The sequence below is a fragment of the Coffea arabica genome, chromosome 5e (assembly GCF_036785885.1).
Source record: "Coffea arabica cultivar ET-39 chromosome 5e, Coffea Arabica ET-39 HiFi, whole genome shotgun sequence".
Classification (NCBI taxonomy): domain Eukaryota; kingdom Viridiplantae; phylum Streptophyta; class Magnoliopsida; order Gentianales; family Rubiaceae; genus Coffea; species Coffea arabica.
The window spans coordinates 35,131,582-35,146,629 of NC_092318.1; the positions used below are offsets into that span (position 1 = coordinate 35,131,582).

Consider the following 15,048-nt stretch of genomic DNA (forward strand, 5'->3'; position numbering starts at 1 on the left):
CATCATATCCAGATCTGGGTTGAAATATGAAATTTTTTTGGGATTTTGAATGAAAAAATTCTAAATCAATTTGAGAAATCCAAGATCAATTCTCTCTGACCTTTTTGGTGATCTTAAGATGATGCTTCTCCCCTTTGTCAGATTAGCACTTTAATTTACATATTTCTTTTACTTGGTTTTTAAGTAATTGGATATATATGGTTGTTTTTGGATTATCCATGAAAGACCATTAAATTAAATGGATTTTATCTTTATTCAACCAATTAAAGTCATTGAACAAGAGGTATGTTTAGATGGAGAGCTCTTTAGGTGCTTCTATAAAATTTTATTGAAGTTACTATAGCAGTTGTAGAACAATTTTGGGTGAAGAAATTGAAAAGCTTTTTTCATTTTTATTTTCCTTTCTTTCCTCTCTTCTCTCTCCTTTCCTCTCCTCAGTCTTCCTTTTCCTCACCCCTCTTGCCCTTTTCTCCTCCACCTCTATTCCTCTCTCCCCCATTCTTCCCCAACTCTTTTGCCTTCCCCTCCCTCACTCACTTCCTTGCCTCTTTCCCTCTCCCTAGTCGTGTGACCTAGTTGGATTTGGTCGCGTGACCTCTGTAGCGAGGGAAAGAGAGGGAGGCGAGTAAGAGAGACGATGGTGGGAGAAGTAGGGAGGATAGGGAGGAGAGGAGAGAAGGAGGGAAAAGAGAGATGAGGTGATGAAGAGTGGGAGGAAGGAAAGAAAGAAAAAGGAAGCGCCAGCATCAGTAGACATGTTGGCCGATAGGTGTGAACAACCACGGTAATTATTGAATTACTGACTGAATTCAATGTGAATTTGGTGATTTGAAGTCGGTAATTTGGCAATTTGATCAGTAAATCGAAGTTGCCAAATTGGAAAGTATCGAATTTGATTTGAAAGGGGTTTTGGAATCTACCAATTCGATGTTATCGATTTCGAATTCAATATGATAAAATGACATAGTTTTATCATCTTCAAAATTTCGAAAAACATTTATAATATATAATATATTTATTAATTATTACTCAAGTAACTCAACTCAAGACTCAAGTCAAGTTGGTGTTCAACTCTCCATATTAGTTTAGTTGGTCAACAGTCAACACTATCTAACCCTAATTGGCTAATTCTCTAAAGCTTTCATTTTGTCACACCTGCCCCATCGTTGCAGCCCACTAGCCTTCTTCAGTCCTCCACTCCTCCTCAGTTCTCACTTCTTACTCCTCCGTCCTCACACCTCTCTCTCTGTCTTTGGCTCTCTCCAATGACCTAATCTTCTCACCACCACTAATTATCATCACAAACAGAGCCTCCATTATGCATAGTCAGTCCTCACTAGTGAAGATTCATTAGTCACCAAGGTAACTTTACAGTTTAAAATTTACTTTGTAGGTCAATAAGTTGCCCTAAATTCTCAATTGAATTAATTTTCTTCGATTTTACTCTAATGTAGTTATAATTTTCTCATGAAGTGGAAATTGACAATTATTGTTTTAATTTGAATTTTTGATGTAATTTTGAAGCATGTGTAATTTTCTCCCAAACTCTGTCTAAGTCTTAGTTATAACTTTAATCTGAAATTTTTATGTAATTTTGAAACATGTATAATTTTCCCCCAAACTCTTCAAATTCGTGTTTTGGTTGAATAACAAGTCAAATGAGCAGTCTCTTATAATGACAACTGGGTATAGCTTCCTTTGCATGGTGCAGGAGCTTGATTAGAATATTGTTTGAAAAGAAAATTTAATGTGATTAACTATAAATATATAGATTTAGTTTTGTTTTCTATATGTCAATAAAGAAGAAATAGTTACTTTTAACTAAGGTTATAAGCCATAAGAAAAGTAGGAAGTAGTTTAGATAAAAATTAGAAGGTTTCACTTGTTTCAATTAAGGTTATGAGCCATAGTTAGGCACAATAATTTTGGGCCTTTGATATCAAATTAATCCATGTAACAATTACTTAGACATTTATTATGTGAGTGTGAGTAAGTGGACATGATTCTAAATTAGTTGACTAGTTGTTATCTCTTATTTGATAATCCAAATATTTGATAGTTGATACCATGCATGTGAAGTCCTAATCTCTTATTTCATTTTTGAATTGAATTCATAGTTATTGATAATTGATTGTTGCACTAAACTGTATATTTTACATGGTCAGATTTATATAAATTTGAAACTATGTCTACTGATGTTGAAAGTAATGCAAGTCAGAGGAACTAGAACAAGAAGGGTCATCTAGAACTCTTCCTCCTAGTCCTACCACATAAAGTTATCAAGAATCTGGTATTGCCAAAAAAAAAGAAGAGTACAATTGGTACTATGAGAAGCTCATAGCTGTGGATTCCAAAAAGTAATGGTACTTGACGGGATTTTTACTATCAATGCAAGTTTAATTCCGAATTTACACCCGTTGGACTGCAAGTATACAGGTCGCAATTGTAGTACAAGATGTGTATCGGGTCAATCCCACGAGGAGCAATTAAAACAATTATTAGATACTAATTTACTCTATTATTTAGACTTACAATTAATTTGAGCAGAAACTTCAGAATTTAATTCAACTACAAAAATTCTTAAATAGATAAATGCAATTTCACAATAGAAGTAGAATTCACTAAATATTAAGATCTAGGGATGTAGATTCCACATATAACACAAAAGATCTAAAACGAATGAATTTAACACTTGTTACTGCTCTTGTTTAACCAAGGATTCATTTCCAACAATACCAAAATCACATTTTCATGATAATAATGGGTTAAAACAGATTAGTTTTTCCTAATCTCTTGGAAAATACTAAATCTGTTTTGTGCATACCTGAAATATAGATTTTATCCACTTGAATGTATTTCTATTCTCATGAATATACTACTCAAGCTCTACTTATGTCATTCCATTATTTTTACCATTTCTCAATGAGTAAAAACAACTATAAACCTGCTATTGGTGATCAAGCAACAACAAGTAATCCAACATACACAAGTAGATAAGTTAATACAAGATATAACAAGCATAAATCACAATCACTTCATATCATTTGGCCATAAGCTTCATCTACTCCCTAGATAAAGGAAATTAGCTACTCATGAATGATTTAACAATCAAACTCACAAGTTTATTAATGCAAAACATCATGAAGTACAAGTATAAGAAAGGTAAAAGATAGCTTAGCCAATTGAAGGTAAAGCTCTCCAATTCCTGCTATGTTCTTGTACAAGATAGTTACAAGTGAAAAACCAAATGCTTCTCTAAGAACTCTTAACTAGAGAGAAAACTTGTTGCAAGAAGGAAAACTAGCTACGTATGGTAATGCCAGGCTTCTCCCCTGTGTTTCTGCATAAAAGGTGGTAGAAATTCCATTCCTCTCACTTCATAATTTCCTCCACTCAGATTTTGTAAAAAGAAGTCAAAGATATGATGTTTCCTTTTTGTCCACACTCATTTGGTCTTCTCTTTTATTGCAGAAGCATGTGCACCGAATTCCCTTGCATCTTATAGCTGGAAAGTGGTATGAACACAAGAGAATTGACTGAGTCAAATTGCAGAATTTCGGCTATAAAACGCGCCTACACAAAACGCGGCATAACTCGCGTTTTGTCTACTCGCGTTTTCACTCTGGCCTTATTTCAACTGCACTTTTCTCCATGATGCAGGCCGAACTAGCTTTTGTGCAAAACACAAAAGTTGTAGCCCTTTGAGTTAGCTTTCCAATACTTCAAGAATCATCCAAATCGGAGCTTTGTAGCCTGAGATATGATCGAAATACTGTCACCTGTTCAAACCTCTGTTTTAACTTCCGACCACAGAATGCAGCTTCTGTATTCCAACGTTTTGCCCATGAAGATGGCAGAAATGGATTTCGATGTCTTCATACGAATTGTAGGTCTCTTTCTTAGCTTTAAAATGGTATAAAGATAACCTCAATCCGATAAGTGTAGCTCCAGATATGGTCAAAATACTGAAGAGTGTCAAAACTGACTTGTATTGCATTTCCTCACTTGAACGTTTTTCACTTCATTCTTCTTGTTGCCACTTGAATTCATCACAAAATCTCTATTTTTTACCTCATTTGACATCCTTTGGTGATTGAATCATCATTCCTGCATAAAAATGAAGTTTTACCATTAAAATCAATAGAAATGCAATATTATCCACTTTTACCAAAAATATATAATTTTACCAAAAACCTCTTTATTTTATTTATAAAACTAAATAATCAACTCAAAATTAACTAATAAAATGCACTTAAAAATACGTAAAATAAACTCTTATCAAATACCCCCACACTTGAATCATTGCTTGTCCTCAAGCAATATAAAATTCTAACCATCAATGATCCAAAAAAATTGAAAATAAACATATGTAGTATTTCAACTCCATTTCCTTGAATCAAGGTAAATAACCCTTATGTGATCTTTCCATTAAGTTCAAGTACTCATAATATCAAGCAAAGAAGAGCCAAGTATACCATAATTTTACCAATTCAACTCAACTTCTTATTTTTATCAAATTTCGCAAGCAAGCAACTCCTATAGTCAATAAAGATGCTAACTAATCTCATGATCAACTTCTTATTTTTCTTAAAGAGGGATTTAATTTACTTTTTATTTATTTATTTTATTATTTTTTTAATATATTTTAAGGGATAAATATTACTTAAGTTGTGAAAAATGCCTTTTGACGCGAAGATCAACATTTTTAGATGCAGATCCCCGGTTACTCAACATTTCACATACTCAAGTTGCTTTGCATACTCTTAATTCAAGTACCTTTTTACGCGAATGTCGACATTTGTAGATGCCAACCCCCGGTTACTCGGTATGAGAATCATTGGAGTAGAATAACCCATTTTTTTTTTATTTTTTTTTTCAATATATATATATATAATAAAATTCCCTCTAAGAGTAATCATGAGAAGAGTATGACACTTATTAACCATATTAATTTCTTATCTTATAAAATTAGATAAAAAGAAGAATTTTCATCAAATATACAAAATGTAGGCATAATTTTCTCCACTTTATTAGATATACTTTCCTATAGATGTAAAAATTATAATCACATAAAAATCATTTCCAACTTTCATGAGAAAAGAAGTATCAAAACCGCATATATTTATTTCAAAAGGATAAGTGACAAAATTTTATTTATTTGTTATAGTTAATAACATATATATGTATAAGGTTTTGGAAAAATTTTGACAGAGTCTCCCTTAAAAGTGGACTAAACTCCCTGCCAGCAACCACAAGAAACACCATTTAAGCACAAGAATTATATCAAACACAACTAAAACCACAAGTATCATGTATATGTCTCCCCCCCCACACTTAAATTACACATTGTCCTCAATGTGTAGGGAAGAAATGAAACAAAAGAAGAAAAGAAAAGAAAGAAGTACTCCCCAAGTCAATGGCTGAGATCCTTATCAGCCACTAATCACGAACCACTGTCAAAATACAAGTACCTACCACATAGAAAACAGAAAAATAAAATGAAGTTAAACATCTTAAGTTCCACAAGTTAAGATAATTAGGCAAGCAAGTTCATCAACTAAAGATAGCTTCTGCAGTGTGCCAAGTCAGTCATCCCCCTCGGCATCATCGTCATCCTCTGCATCACGATTGGGCGGTGGATGAATGCCCAAATGATCTTCAATTCGGCTTAGACGATTATGGAGTACAAATGAAGATTTGTGAGTTGGGTAGAAGAGAAGAAGAAAAACGCGGCTGGAAAAATGGAAAAGTGAAGAAATGTTCTGGAAATCGCGTTTTTGAAGCAGAAAAATGAACCGAAAACGCGACTAAAAACGCGCCTTCAACGCGCGTTTTTAAATCCGCATTTTCTGCACAAATCTCGCAGAATTGAAAACGCGGTTATGTATGAAAACGCGACTTAAAGTCGCGTTTATCTGTGTCGCGTTTTCCAGTTTTGCTCAGGCGAGAAAACGCGACTTCCTCCAAAACGCGACTTCAAGTCGCATTTTAAAGGCGCGTTTTCTGTTCTGCAGGAGCAGAATTGAAAACGCGATTCTGAGAAACGCGACTTATAGTCGCGTTTCCTTGGAAAACGCGTTTTCTGCTTCCATTTTTAGCAGAATTTCAACTTTTGAAAAATTACAAAAGGTACCCCAATGACTCAAAATGCATCATAGATCATTTGTTTGCCAATTTTAATGACTGGAACAAATGTAAAACATTAAAAACATGCATTTTACCCCTTTATAATGAATCAAAAACACCTTTAACGCAAATCGAGGGGTTGAGTTGTTTGATCAAAGTTCGCCTTTTTTGTACTCAATTGGTCATCCTTGCCTTCAATTGCCAACCCTACATTACAAAAACAACAATTTAGCTAAAACATTGATTCAAACCACAAAATCACACCAAGTTAACAAATATAACCTAAATATTGGGTTGCCTCCCAATCAGCGCTTTTGTTTATAGTCGTTGGCTCGACTCACACATTCAGTTTCTTAAATTGAAGAAGAGTCGCCCGAAAGACATATGAGTCCTTTGGGTACGATTTCACCTGCCAAGTAGGGTTTCAATCGTTGTCCATTGACCTTAAACCTTTCATTTCTTGAATTTGCCACTTCAACCGCTCCATAGGAAAATACTTGAGTGACTTCAAATGGTCCAGACCACCTTGACTTCAATTTTCCTGGAAATAACCTCAGGCGTGAATTGAATAAAAGCACTTTTTGCCCTACCTGAAATTGTTTAGGAATAATGTGCTTGTCATGCCAATATTTGATCTTTTCTTTGTAAATTTTGGCATTTTCATATGCATGTAACCGGTGTTCCTCCAATTCACTCAGCTCAAGTAATCTCCTTCCACCTGCAAGATTAAAATCTATATTAATTGCTTTAATAGCCCAATAAGCTTTATGTTCAATCTCTACAGGTAAGTGACAAGCTTTTTCATAGACTAAACGATACGGCGACATCCCTAAGGGAGTCTTAAATGCCGTTCGGTAAGCCCATAGTGTGTCATCTAACTTTGTAGCCCAATCCTTGCGTGATTTATTCACAGTTTTCTCCAAAATGAGCTTTATCTCACGATTAGCTAGCTCCGCTTGTCCATTGGCTTGAGGATGGTACGGGAGTGATGTCTTGTGCCTACAACCATATTTAAACAATAAGGAATCCAGTTGTTTGTTACAAAAATGTTTTCCTTCATCACTTATTATGGCCTTAGGTATACCAAATCTACAAAAAATATTCTTTTTAAGGAATCGGAGTACAACCTTAGAGTCATTAGTAGGTGAAGCGATTGCTTCTACCCATTTAGAAACATAATCCACTGCTACTAAGATGTACTTATTATTAAAAGAGCTTGGAAATGGTCCCACAAAGTCTATACCCCATATATCAAATAATTCAACTTCTAAGAAGGTAGTTAGGGGCATTTCATTCTTTCGAGATATATTTCCAGTTCTTTGGCATGCATCACACTTTTTAACATATTCCCGAACATCTCGATACATAGTTGGCCAATAAAACCCTGATTGCCATAGCTTTGCCACAGTTTTTGAGGTGCTAAAATGTCCACCTGTTTCAAGGTTATGACAATGATATAAAATATTATGTACCTCGTTTTCGGGAATACATCGACGTACCATACCATCGGCACAATGTTTATACAGCAATGGTTCCTCCCAAAAGTAACTTTTGACATCATGTAAGAATTTCTTCTTTTGATGGTAATTAAATCCCCTTGGAATCTCTCCACTTACCAAAAAATTAGCAATATCAGCATACCATGGAGAATTGATAATTGCTAGGACAAACTCATCCGGGAAATTCTCTTGAATAGGAACTTGATCCTTGACTGGAATATATTCTAGGCGTGATAGATGATCCGCTACTAGATTCTCTGTTCCCTTTTTGTCTTTTATCTCCACATCAAATTCCTGCAATAAAAGAATCCACCGAATTAGTCTTGGTTTTGCATCTTTTTTATGTAACAAATATTTAAGAGCCGCATGGTCCGTATATATAATAACTTTAGATCCTACTAGATAAGATCTAAATTTATCCAAAGCAAATATCACTGCCAATAGCTCTTTTTCTGTAGTTGCATAATTGAGTTGTGCCTCATTTAGCAACTTGCTAGCATAGTAAATGACGTGCAACCGTCCTTCTTTCTTTTGTCCCAAAACTGCTCCAACCGCATAATCACTTGCATCACACATCAATTCAAATGGTAGTGACCAATCAGGCGAAGTTATAATTGGGACCGAAATCAATTCCTTCTTCAACCTTTCAAATGCAACCAAACAATTGTCATCAAATTGAAAAGGAGTATCTTTACATAATAAATCACATAATGGCTTTACTATTTTAGAAAAATCTTTAATAAAACGTCTATAAAAGCCAGCATGTCCTAAAAAACTCCTTATCCCCTTGACATTGCTTGGGGGTGGCAATTTTTCGATGACTTCTATTTTGGCTTGATCCACCTCAATTCCATTGGAGGAAATCTTGTGTCCTAAAACAATTCCTTCTTTTACCATAAAATGACATTTCTCCCAATTCAGTACAAGATTTGTTTCCTCGCATCTCTGCAAAATCAATTCCAAATTATGAAGACACTGATCAAAAGATGAACCATACACAGAAAAATCATCCATAAATATCTCCATAATTTTCTCAATATAATCAGAAAAAATAGCCATCATGCATCGTTGAAAAGTTGCGGGAGCATTGCATAACCCAAATGGCATTCTTCTAAAGGCAAAAGTGCCATAAGGACATGTAAATGTGGTCTTCTCTTGATCCTTTGGAGCTATAGCTATTTGATTATATCCTGAAAAATCATCAAGAAAACAGTAAAATTCATATCCGGCTATTCGCTCCAATAATTGATCAAGAAATGGTAGGGGAAAATGATCTTTTCTTGTTACCGTATTTAACTTACGATAATCGATACACACTCTTCACCCTACCACAAGTCTAGATGGAATCAATTCATCATTTTTACCTATGATTGTAGTTATTCCACCTTTCTTTGGTACCACATGAATTGGACTAATCCAAACACTATCGGAGATAGGAAAGACTATACCTGCATCAAGCCACTTAAGAATTTCATTTCTTACCACCTCTTTCATGTTTGGATTGAGTCTTCTTTGTGTTTCCACCACTGGTTTGCAACCGTTCTCCAATAAAATTCGATGCATGCATATAGAAGGACTTATACCTTTAATGTCTGAAATTGTCCATCCAATTGCCTTCTTACGCCTTCTTAGAACTCTTAACAACTTTGCACACTGTTCATCATCAAGGTCAGCACTAACAATTACAGGTAAAGTTTTATTTTCTCCAAGAAATTCATACCTTAGATGAGTCGGAAGTGGCTTGAGCTCTAACTTTGGAGGTTCAATTTCTGAAGGTTGTGAAAACCCTTTTCCTTGGCCAAGACTTTCATACAAATTACCCCTTTTATAAGGTGCTTGAAAATCCAAGTACTTGGCCAATTCTTCAATTTCTTCACAAACATCTTCTTGCTTACCTAAACTCATTAAACAATACTCAAGAGGATCTAAGTCAAAGTTGACTTGACTCATCTCTTGGGTTAGTTTATCAATTGTGCCAATAGAATAAGCATGATCGGTAAAAGAAGGGTATTTTTTCATTTCATTCAAATTAAATTCTACCTCTTCTTCACCTACTTGAAACTTAAGCTTGCCATTTTTTACATCAATAATAGTACCTGAAGTAGCTAGAAATGGTCTACCTAGAATAATTGGCATAGATATATCTTCTTCCATATCTAATACCACAAAATCCACTGGAATGATAAATTTTTGAACTTTTATCAATACATTCTCCAACACTCCCAATGGATATCTAATAGACCGATCCGCTAGTTGCAAAGTGATATTAGTGCGTTTAAGCTCATGCAAACCCAATTGTCTAGCCACCGTTAAAGGTATTAATGATACACTAGCACCAAGATCACACAATGCCTTAGAAAAATCAACGTTACCTATGGTGCAAGGTATAGAAAAACTCCCCGGATCCTTCAACTTCGGTGGTAGCTTATTTTGAATAATTGCACTACATTCCCCCGTTAATGCTATTGTTTCGCAGTCTTCCAACTTTCTTTTTCTAGTCATGATTTCCTTGAGAAATTTCGCATAAGACGGAATCTGCAAAATAGCATCGGCAAAAGGAATGTTAATGTGCAATTGTTTGAAAAGTTTAACAAATTTTTCAAAATCTTTATCAAACTTATTTTGCTTTAATCTTTGTGGAAATGGAACCGCAGGAGGTATTGGAATGGTAGTGGAAGATGATGGTTGCTTTTCTCTTGGATTCTCCCGACTATTTTCCTCCACAATCGCCTCTTGGTTCCTCTGCTTTTCTTCTTGTTTTTCGTTCTCATCTTTCTCAACTTCCACCACTGGAGGATCTTCTAATTGTCTACCACTGCGAAGAGTAATGGCTTGCACCTGCTCCTTAGGATTGACCTCTGTTTTGCTAGGTAATTCTCCTTGATTTCGATTATTCAAAGAACTAGCAATTTGACCAATTTGGACCTCTACATTCCTGTACATTGTAGTGAGTTGATCCAGTCTCCCTTCTACTCGTTCAAATCTGTCCGAAGTCACCTTAGCAAGTTTTTCCACCGCGATCTCCCAACTTGGTTTAGTTTCAGCCTGTGGTTGCCTTGGTTGAAATCCCGGCGGATTGGTTGGCCTTTGTTGATTGCCTTGATATTTCCATCCAAAGTTTGGATGATTTCTCCACCCCGGATTGTAAGTATTCGAGTAGGGATTATTTGGAGCATTTCGGTTGTAATTATTGACAAATTGTACCTGCTCAGAATCAACACACTCATTAATATCATGTTCACCTCCACAGAAAGAGCAACAAGCTACGTGAGCATTAGATGAACTTGGGCTAACTCCACCTTGTCTACTCAATAACTTCATCACGTTATTCATTTGGGCACTCAGCATATTGAGAGTGTCCATTTCTATCATACCTGCGTGACGTCTCGTATTACCTCTTTCATTGGCCCATTGGTAGTTATTTGCGGCCATTTCTTCTATCAAATTCTGAGCTTCTTGGGGTGATTTACCCATTAAAGCTCCACCTGCGGCTGCATCAATAATAGTTTTAGTGGAGAAAGATAAACCATTATAAAAGGTTTGTATGATTAACCATTCCGGCAGTCCATGATGTGGACATTTCCGAAGCAAATCTCTAAACCTTTCCCATGCCTCATATAATGATTCTCTCTCCAATTGACTAAAACTAGTGATATCCATTCTAAGCTTAGCAGTCTTTCCTGGTGGAAAATACTTATTTAAGAATGCTCTTGATAAATCATCCCATCCGGTGAAAGTATTAGGAGCATGAGAGTGTAGCCAAAGTTTGGCCTTATCTCTCAATGAAAATGGGAACAATCTTAGCCTTATAGCATCATCACTAACTCCATTCATTTTAATTGTATCACAAATTTCCAAGAATGTAGCTAAGTGTGTATTAGGATCTTCTACTGCATTACCTCCAAATTGAGATTGTTGAACCATTTGGATAAGTGATGGCTTAATCTCAAAGTTGTTAGCATTTACCGTAGGCCTTGCTATGCTCGTTTGAGATCCTTGTGTTCCCGGTAGAGCAAAATCTCGTAGAACTCGCCTATTTGCTTCATTTTCAGCCATTTCTTCTTCAAATGGTAGTTCTATCAAAATTTCCTCTATCGGTTGCCAAATCTCTTGCTCCTGCTGCTGTTGTGTGTGCCTCCTTTGTCTACGTAGTGTCCTCTCAATTTCTGGATTGAAAGGTGCGACTTCTCGAGACTCCCGGTGCATACACTACAAACAGAAATAAGGGATATTATGCAACTTCAATGGTAAAAAAAAAAACTGATTACAATATAAGATTAAATATAATCTAAAAAATAAAGCTGTCTAAATTAATAAAGATGATTAGGCTCTAATATTGCCGCTCCCCGGCAACGGCGCCAAAAACTTGACGGGATTTTTACTATCAATGCAAGTTTAATTCCGAATTTACACCCGTTGGACTGCAAGTATACAGGTCGCAATTGTAGTACAAGATGTGTATCGGGTCGATCCCACGAGGAGCAATTAAAACAATTATTAGATACTAATTTACTCTATTATTTAGACTTACAATTAATTTGAGCAGAAACTTCAGAATTTAATTCAACTACAAAAATTCTTAAATAGATAAATGCAATTTCACAATAGAAGTAGAATTCACTAAATATTAAGATCTAGGGATGTAGATTCCACATATAACACAAAAGATCTAAAACGAATGAATTTAACACTTGTTACTGCTCTTGTTTAACCAAGGATTCATTTCCAACAATACCAAAATCACATTTTCATGATAATAATGGGTTAAAACAGATTAGTTTTTCCTAATCTCTTGGAAAATACTAAATCTGTTTTGTGCATACCTGAAATATAGATTTTATCCACTTGAATGTATTTCTATTCTCATGAATATACTACTCAAGCTCTACTTATGTCATTCCATTATTTTTACCATTTCTCAATGAGTAAAAACAACTATAAACCTGCTATTGGTGATCAAGCAACAACAAGTAATCCAACATACACAAGTAGATAAGTTAATACAAGATATAACAAGCATAAATCACAATCACTTCATATCATTTGGCCATAAGCTTCATCTACTCCCTAGATAAAGGAAATTAGCTACTCATGAATGATTTAACAATCAAACTCACAAGTTTATTAATGCAAAACATCATGAAGTACAAGTATAAGAAAGGTAAAAGAAAGCTTAGCCAATTGAAGGTAAAGCTCTCCAATTCCTGCTATGTTCTTGTACAAGATAGTTACAAGTGAAAAACCAAATGCTTCTCTAAGAACTCTTAACTAGAGAGAAAACTTGTTGCAAGAAGGAAAACTAGCTACGTATGGTAATGCCAGGCTTCTCCCCTGTGTTTCTGCATAAAAGGTGGTAGAAATTCCATTCCTCTCACTTCATAATTTCCTCCACTCAGATTTTGTAAAAAGAAGTCAAAGATATGATGTTTCCTTTTTGTCCACACTCATTTGGTCTTCTCTTTTATTGCAGAAGCATGTGCACCGAATTCCCTTGCATCTTATAGCTGGAAAGTGGTATGAACACAAGAGAATTGACTGAGTCAAATTGCAGAATTTCGGCTATAAAACGCGCCTACACAAAACGCGGCATAACTCGCGTTTTGTCTACTCGCGTTTTCACTCTGGCCTTATTTCAACTGCAATTTTCTCCATGATGCAGGCCGAACTAGCTTTTGTGCAAAACACAAAAGTTGTAGCCCTTTGAGTTAGCTTTCCAATGCTTCAAGAATCATCCAAATCGGAGCTTTGTAGCCTGAGATATGATCGAAATACTGTCACCTGTTCAAACCTCTGTTTTAACTTCCGACCACAGAATGCAGCTTCTGTATTCCAACGTTTTGCCCATGAAGATGGCAGAAATGGATTTCGATGTCTTCATACGAATTGTAGGTCTCTTTCTTAGCTTTAAAATGGTATAAAGATAACCTCAATCCGATAAGTGTAGCTCCAGATATGGTCAAAATACTGAAGAGTGTCAAAACTGACTTGTATTGCATTTCCTCACTTGAACGTTTTTCACTTCATTCTTCTTGTTGCCACTTGAATTCATCACAAAATCTCTATTTTTTACCTCATTTGACATCCTTTGGTGATTGAATCATCATTCCTGCATAAAAATGAAGTTTTTACCATTAAAATCAATAGAAATGCAATATTATCCACTTTTACCAAAAATATATAATTTTACCAAAAACCTCTTTATTTTATTTATAAAACTAAATAATCAACTCAAAATTAACTAATAAAATGCACTTAAAAATACGTAAAATAAACTCTTATCAAATACCCCCACACTTGAATCATTGCTTGTCCTCAAGCAATATAAAATTCTAACCATCAATGATCCAAAAAAATTGAAAATAAACATATGTAGTATTTCAACTCCATTTCCTTGAATCAAGGTAAATAACCCTTATGTGATCTTTCCATTAAGTTCAAGTACTCATAATATCAAGCAAAGAAGAGCCAAGTATACCATAATTTTACCAATTCAACTCAACTTCTTATTTTTATCAAATTTCGCAAGCAAGCAACTCCTATAGTCAATAAAGATGCTAACTAATCTCATGATCAACTTCTTATTTTTCTTAAAGAGGGATTTAATTTACTTTTTATTTATTTATTTTATTATTTTTTTAATATATTTTAAGGGATAAATATTACTTAAGTTGTGAAAAATGCCTTTTGACGCGAAGATCAATATTTTTAGATGCAGATCCCCGGTTACTCAACATTTCACATACTCAAGTTGCTTTGCATACTCTTAATTCAAGTACCTTTTTACGCGAATGTCGACATTTGTAGATGCCAACCCCCGGTTACTCGGTATGAGAATCATTGGAGTAGAATAACCCATTTTTTTTTTATTTTTTTTTTCAATATATATATATATAATAAAATTCCCTCTAAGAGTAATCATGAGAAGAGTATGACACTTATTAACCATATTAATTTCTTATCTTATAAAATTAGATAAAAAGAAGAATTTTCATCAAATATACAAAATGTAGGCATAATTTTCTCCACTTTATTAGATATACTTTCCTATAGATGTAAAAATTATAATCACATAAAAATCATTTCCAACTTTCATGAGAAAAGAAGTATCAAAACCGCATATATTTATTTCAAAAGGATAAGTGACAAAATTTTATTTATTTGTTATAGTTAATAACATATATATGTATAAGGTTTTGGAAAAATTTTGACAGAGTCTCCCTTAAAAGTGGACTAAACTCCCTGCCAGCAACCACAAGAAACACCATTTAAGCACAAGAATTATATCAAACACAACTAAAACCACAAGTATCATGTATATGTCTCCCCCCCACACTTAAATTACACATTGTCCTCAATGTGTAGGGAAGAAATGAAACAAAAGAAGAAAAGAAAAGAAAGAAGTACTCCCCAAGTCAATGGCTGA

The 15,048-nt window shown here is 34.7% G+C and overlaps 1 non-coding gene and 1 pseudogene across 1 annotated transcript; one reads left to right on the forward strand and one right to left on the reverse strand.

Moving 5' to 3' along the window:
* Positions 1-6,479: 6,479 nt before the first annotated feature.
* Positions 6,480-10,988, reverse strand: LOC140006968 (uncharacterized; annotated as a pseudogene).
* Positions 10,989-11,187: 199 nt separating this feature from the next.
* On the forward strand, positions 11,188-11,294 carry LOC113688689 (small nucleolar RNA R71). Its single transcript, XR_003448053.1, has one exon. It is a non-coding gene; the product is annotated as a small nucleolar RNA R71 (small nucleolar RNA).
* The last annotated feature ends 3,754 nt before the right edge of the window (positions 11,295-15,048 follow it).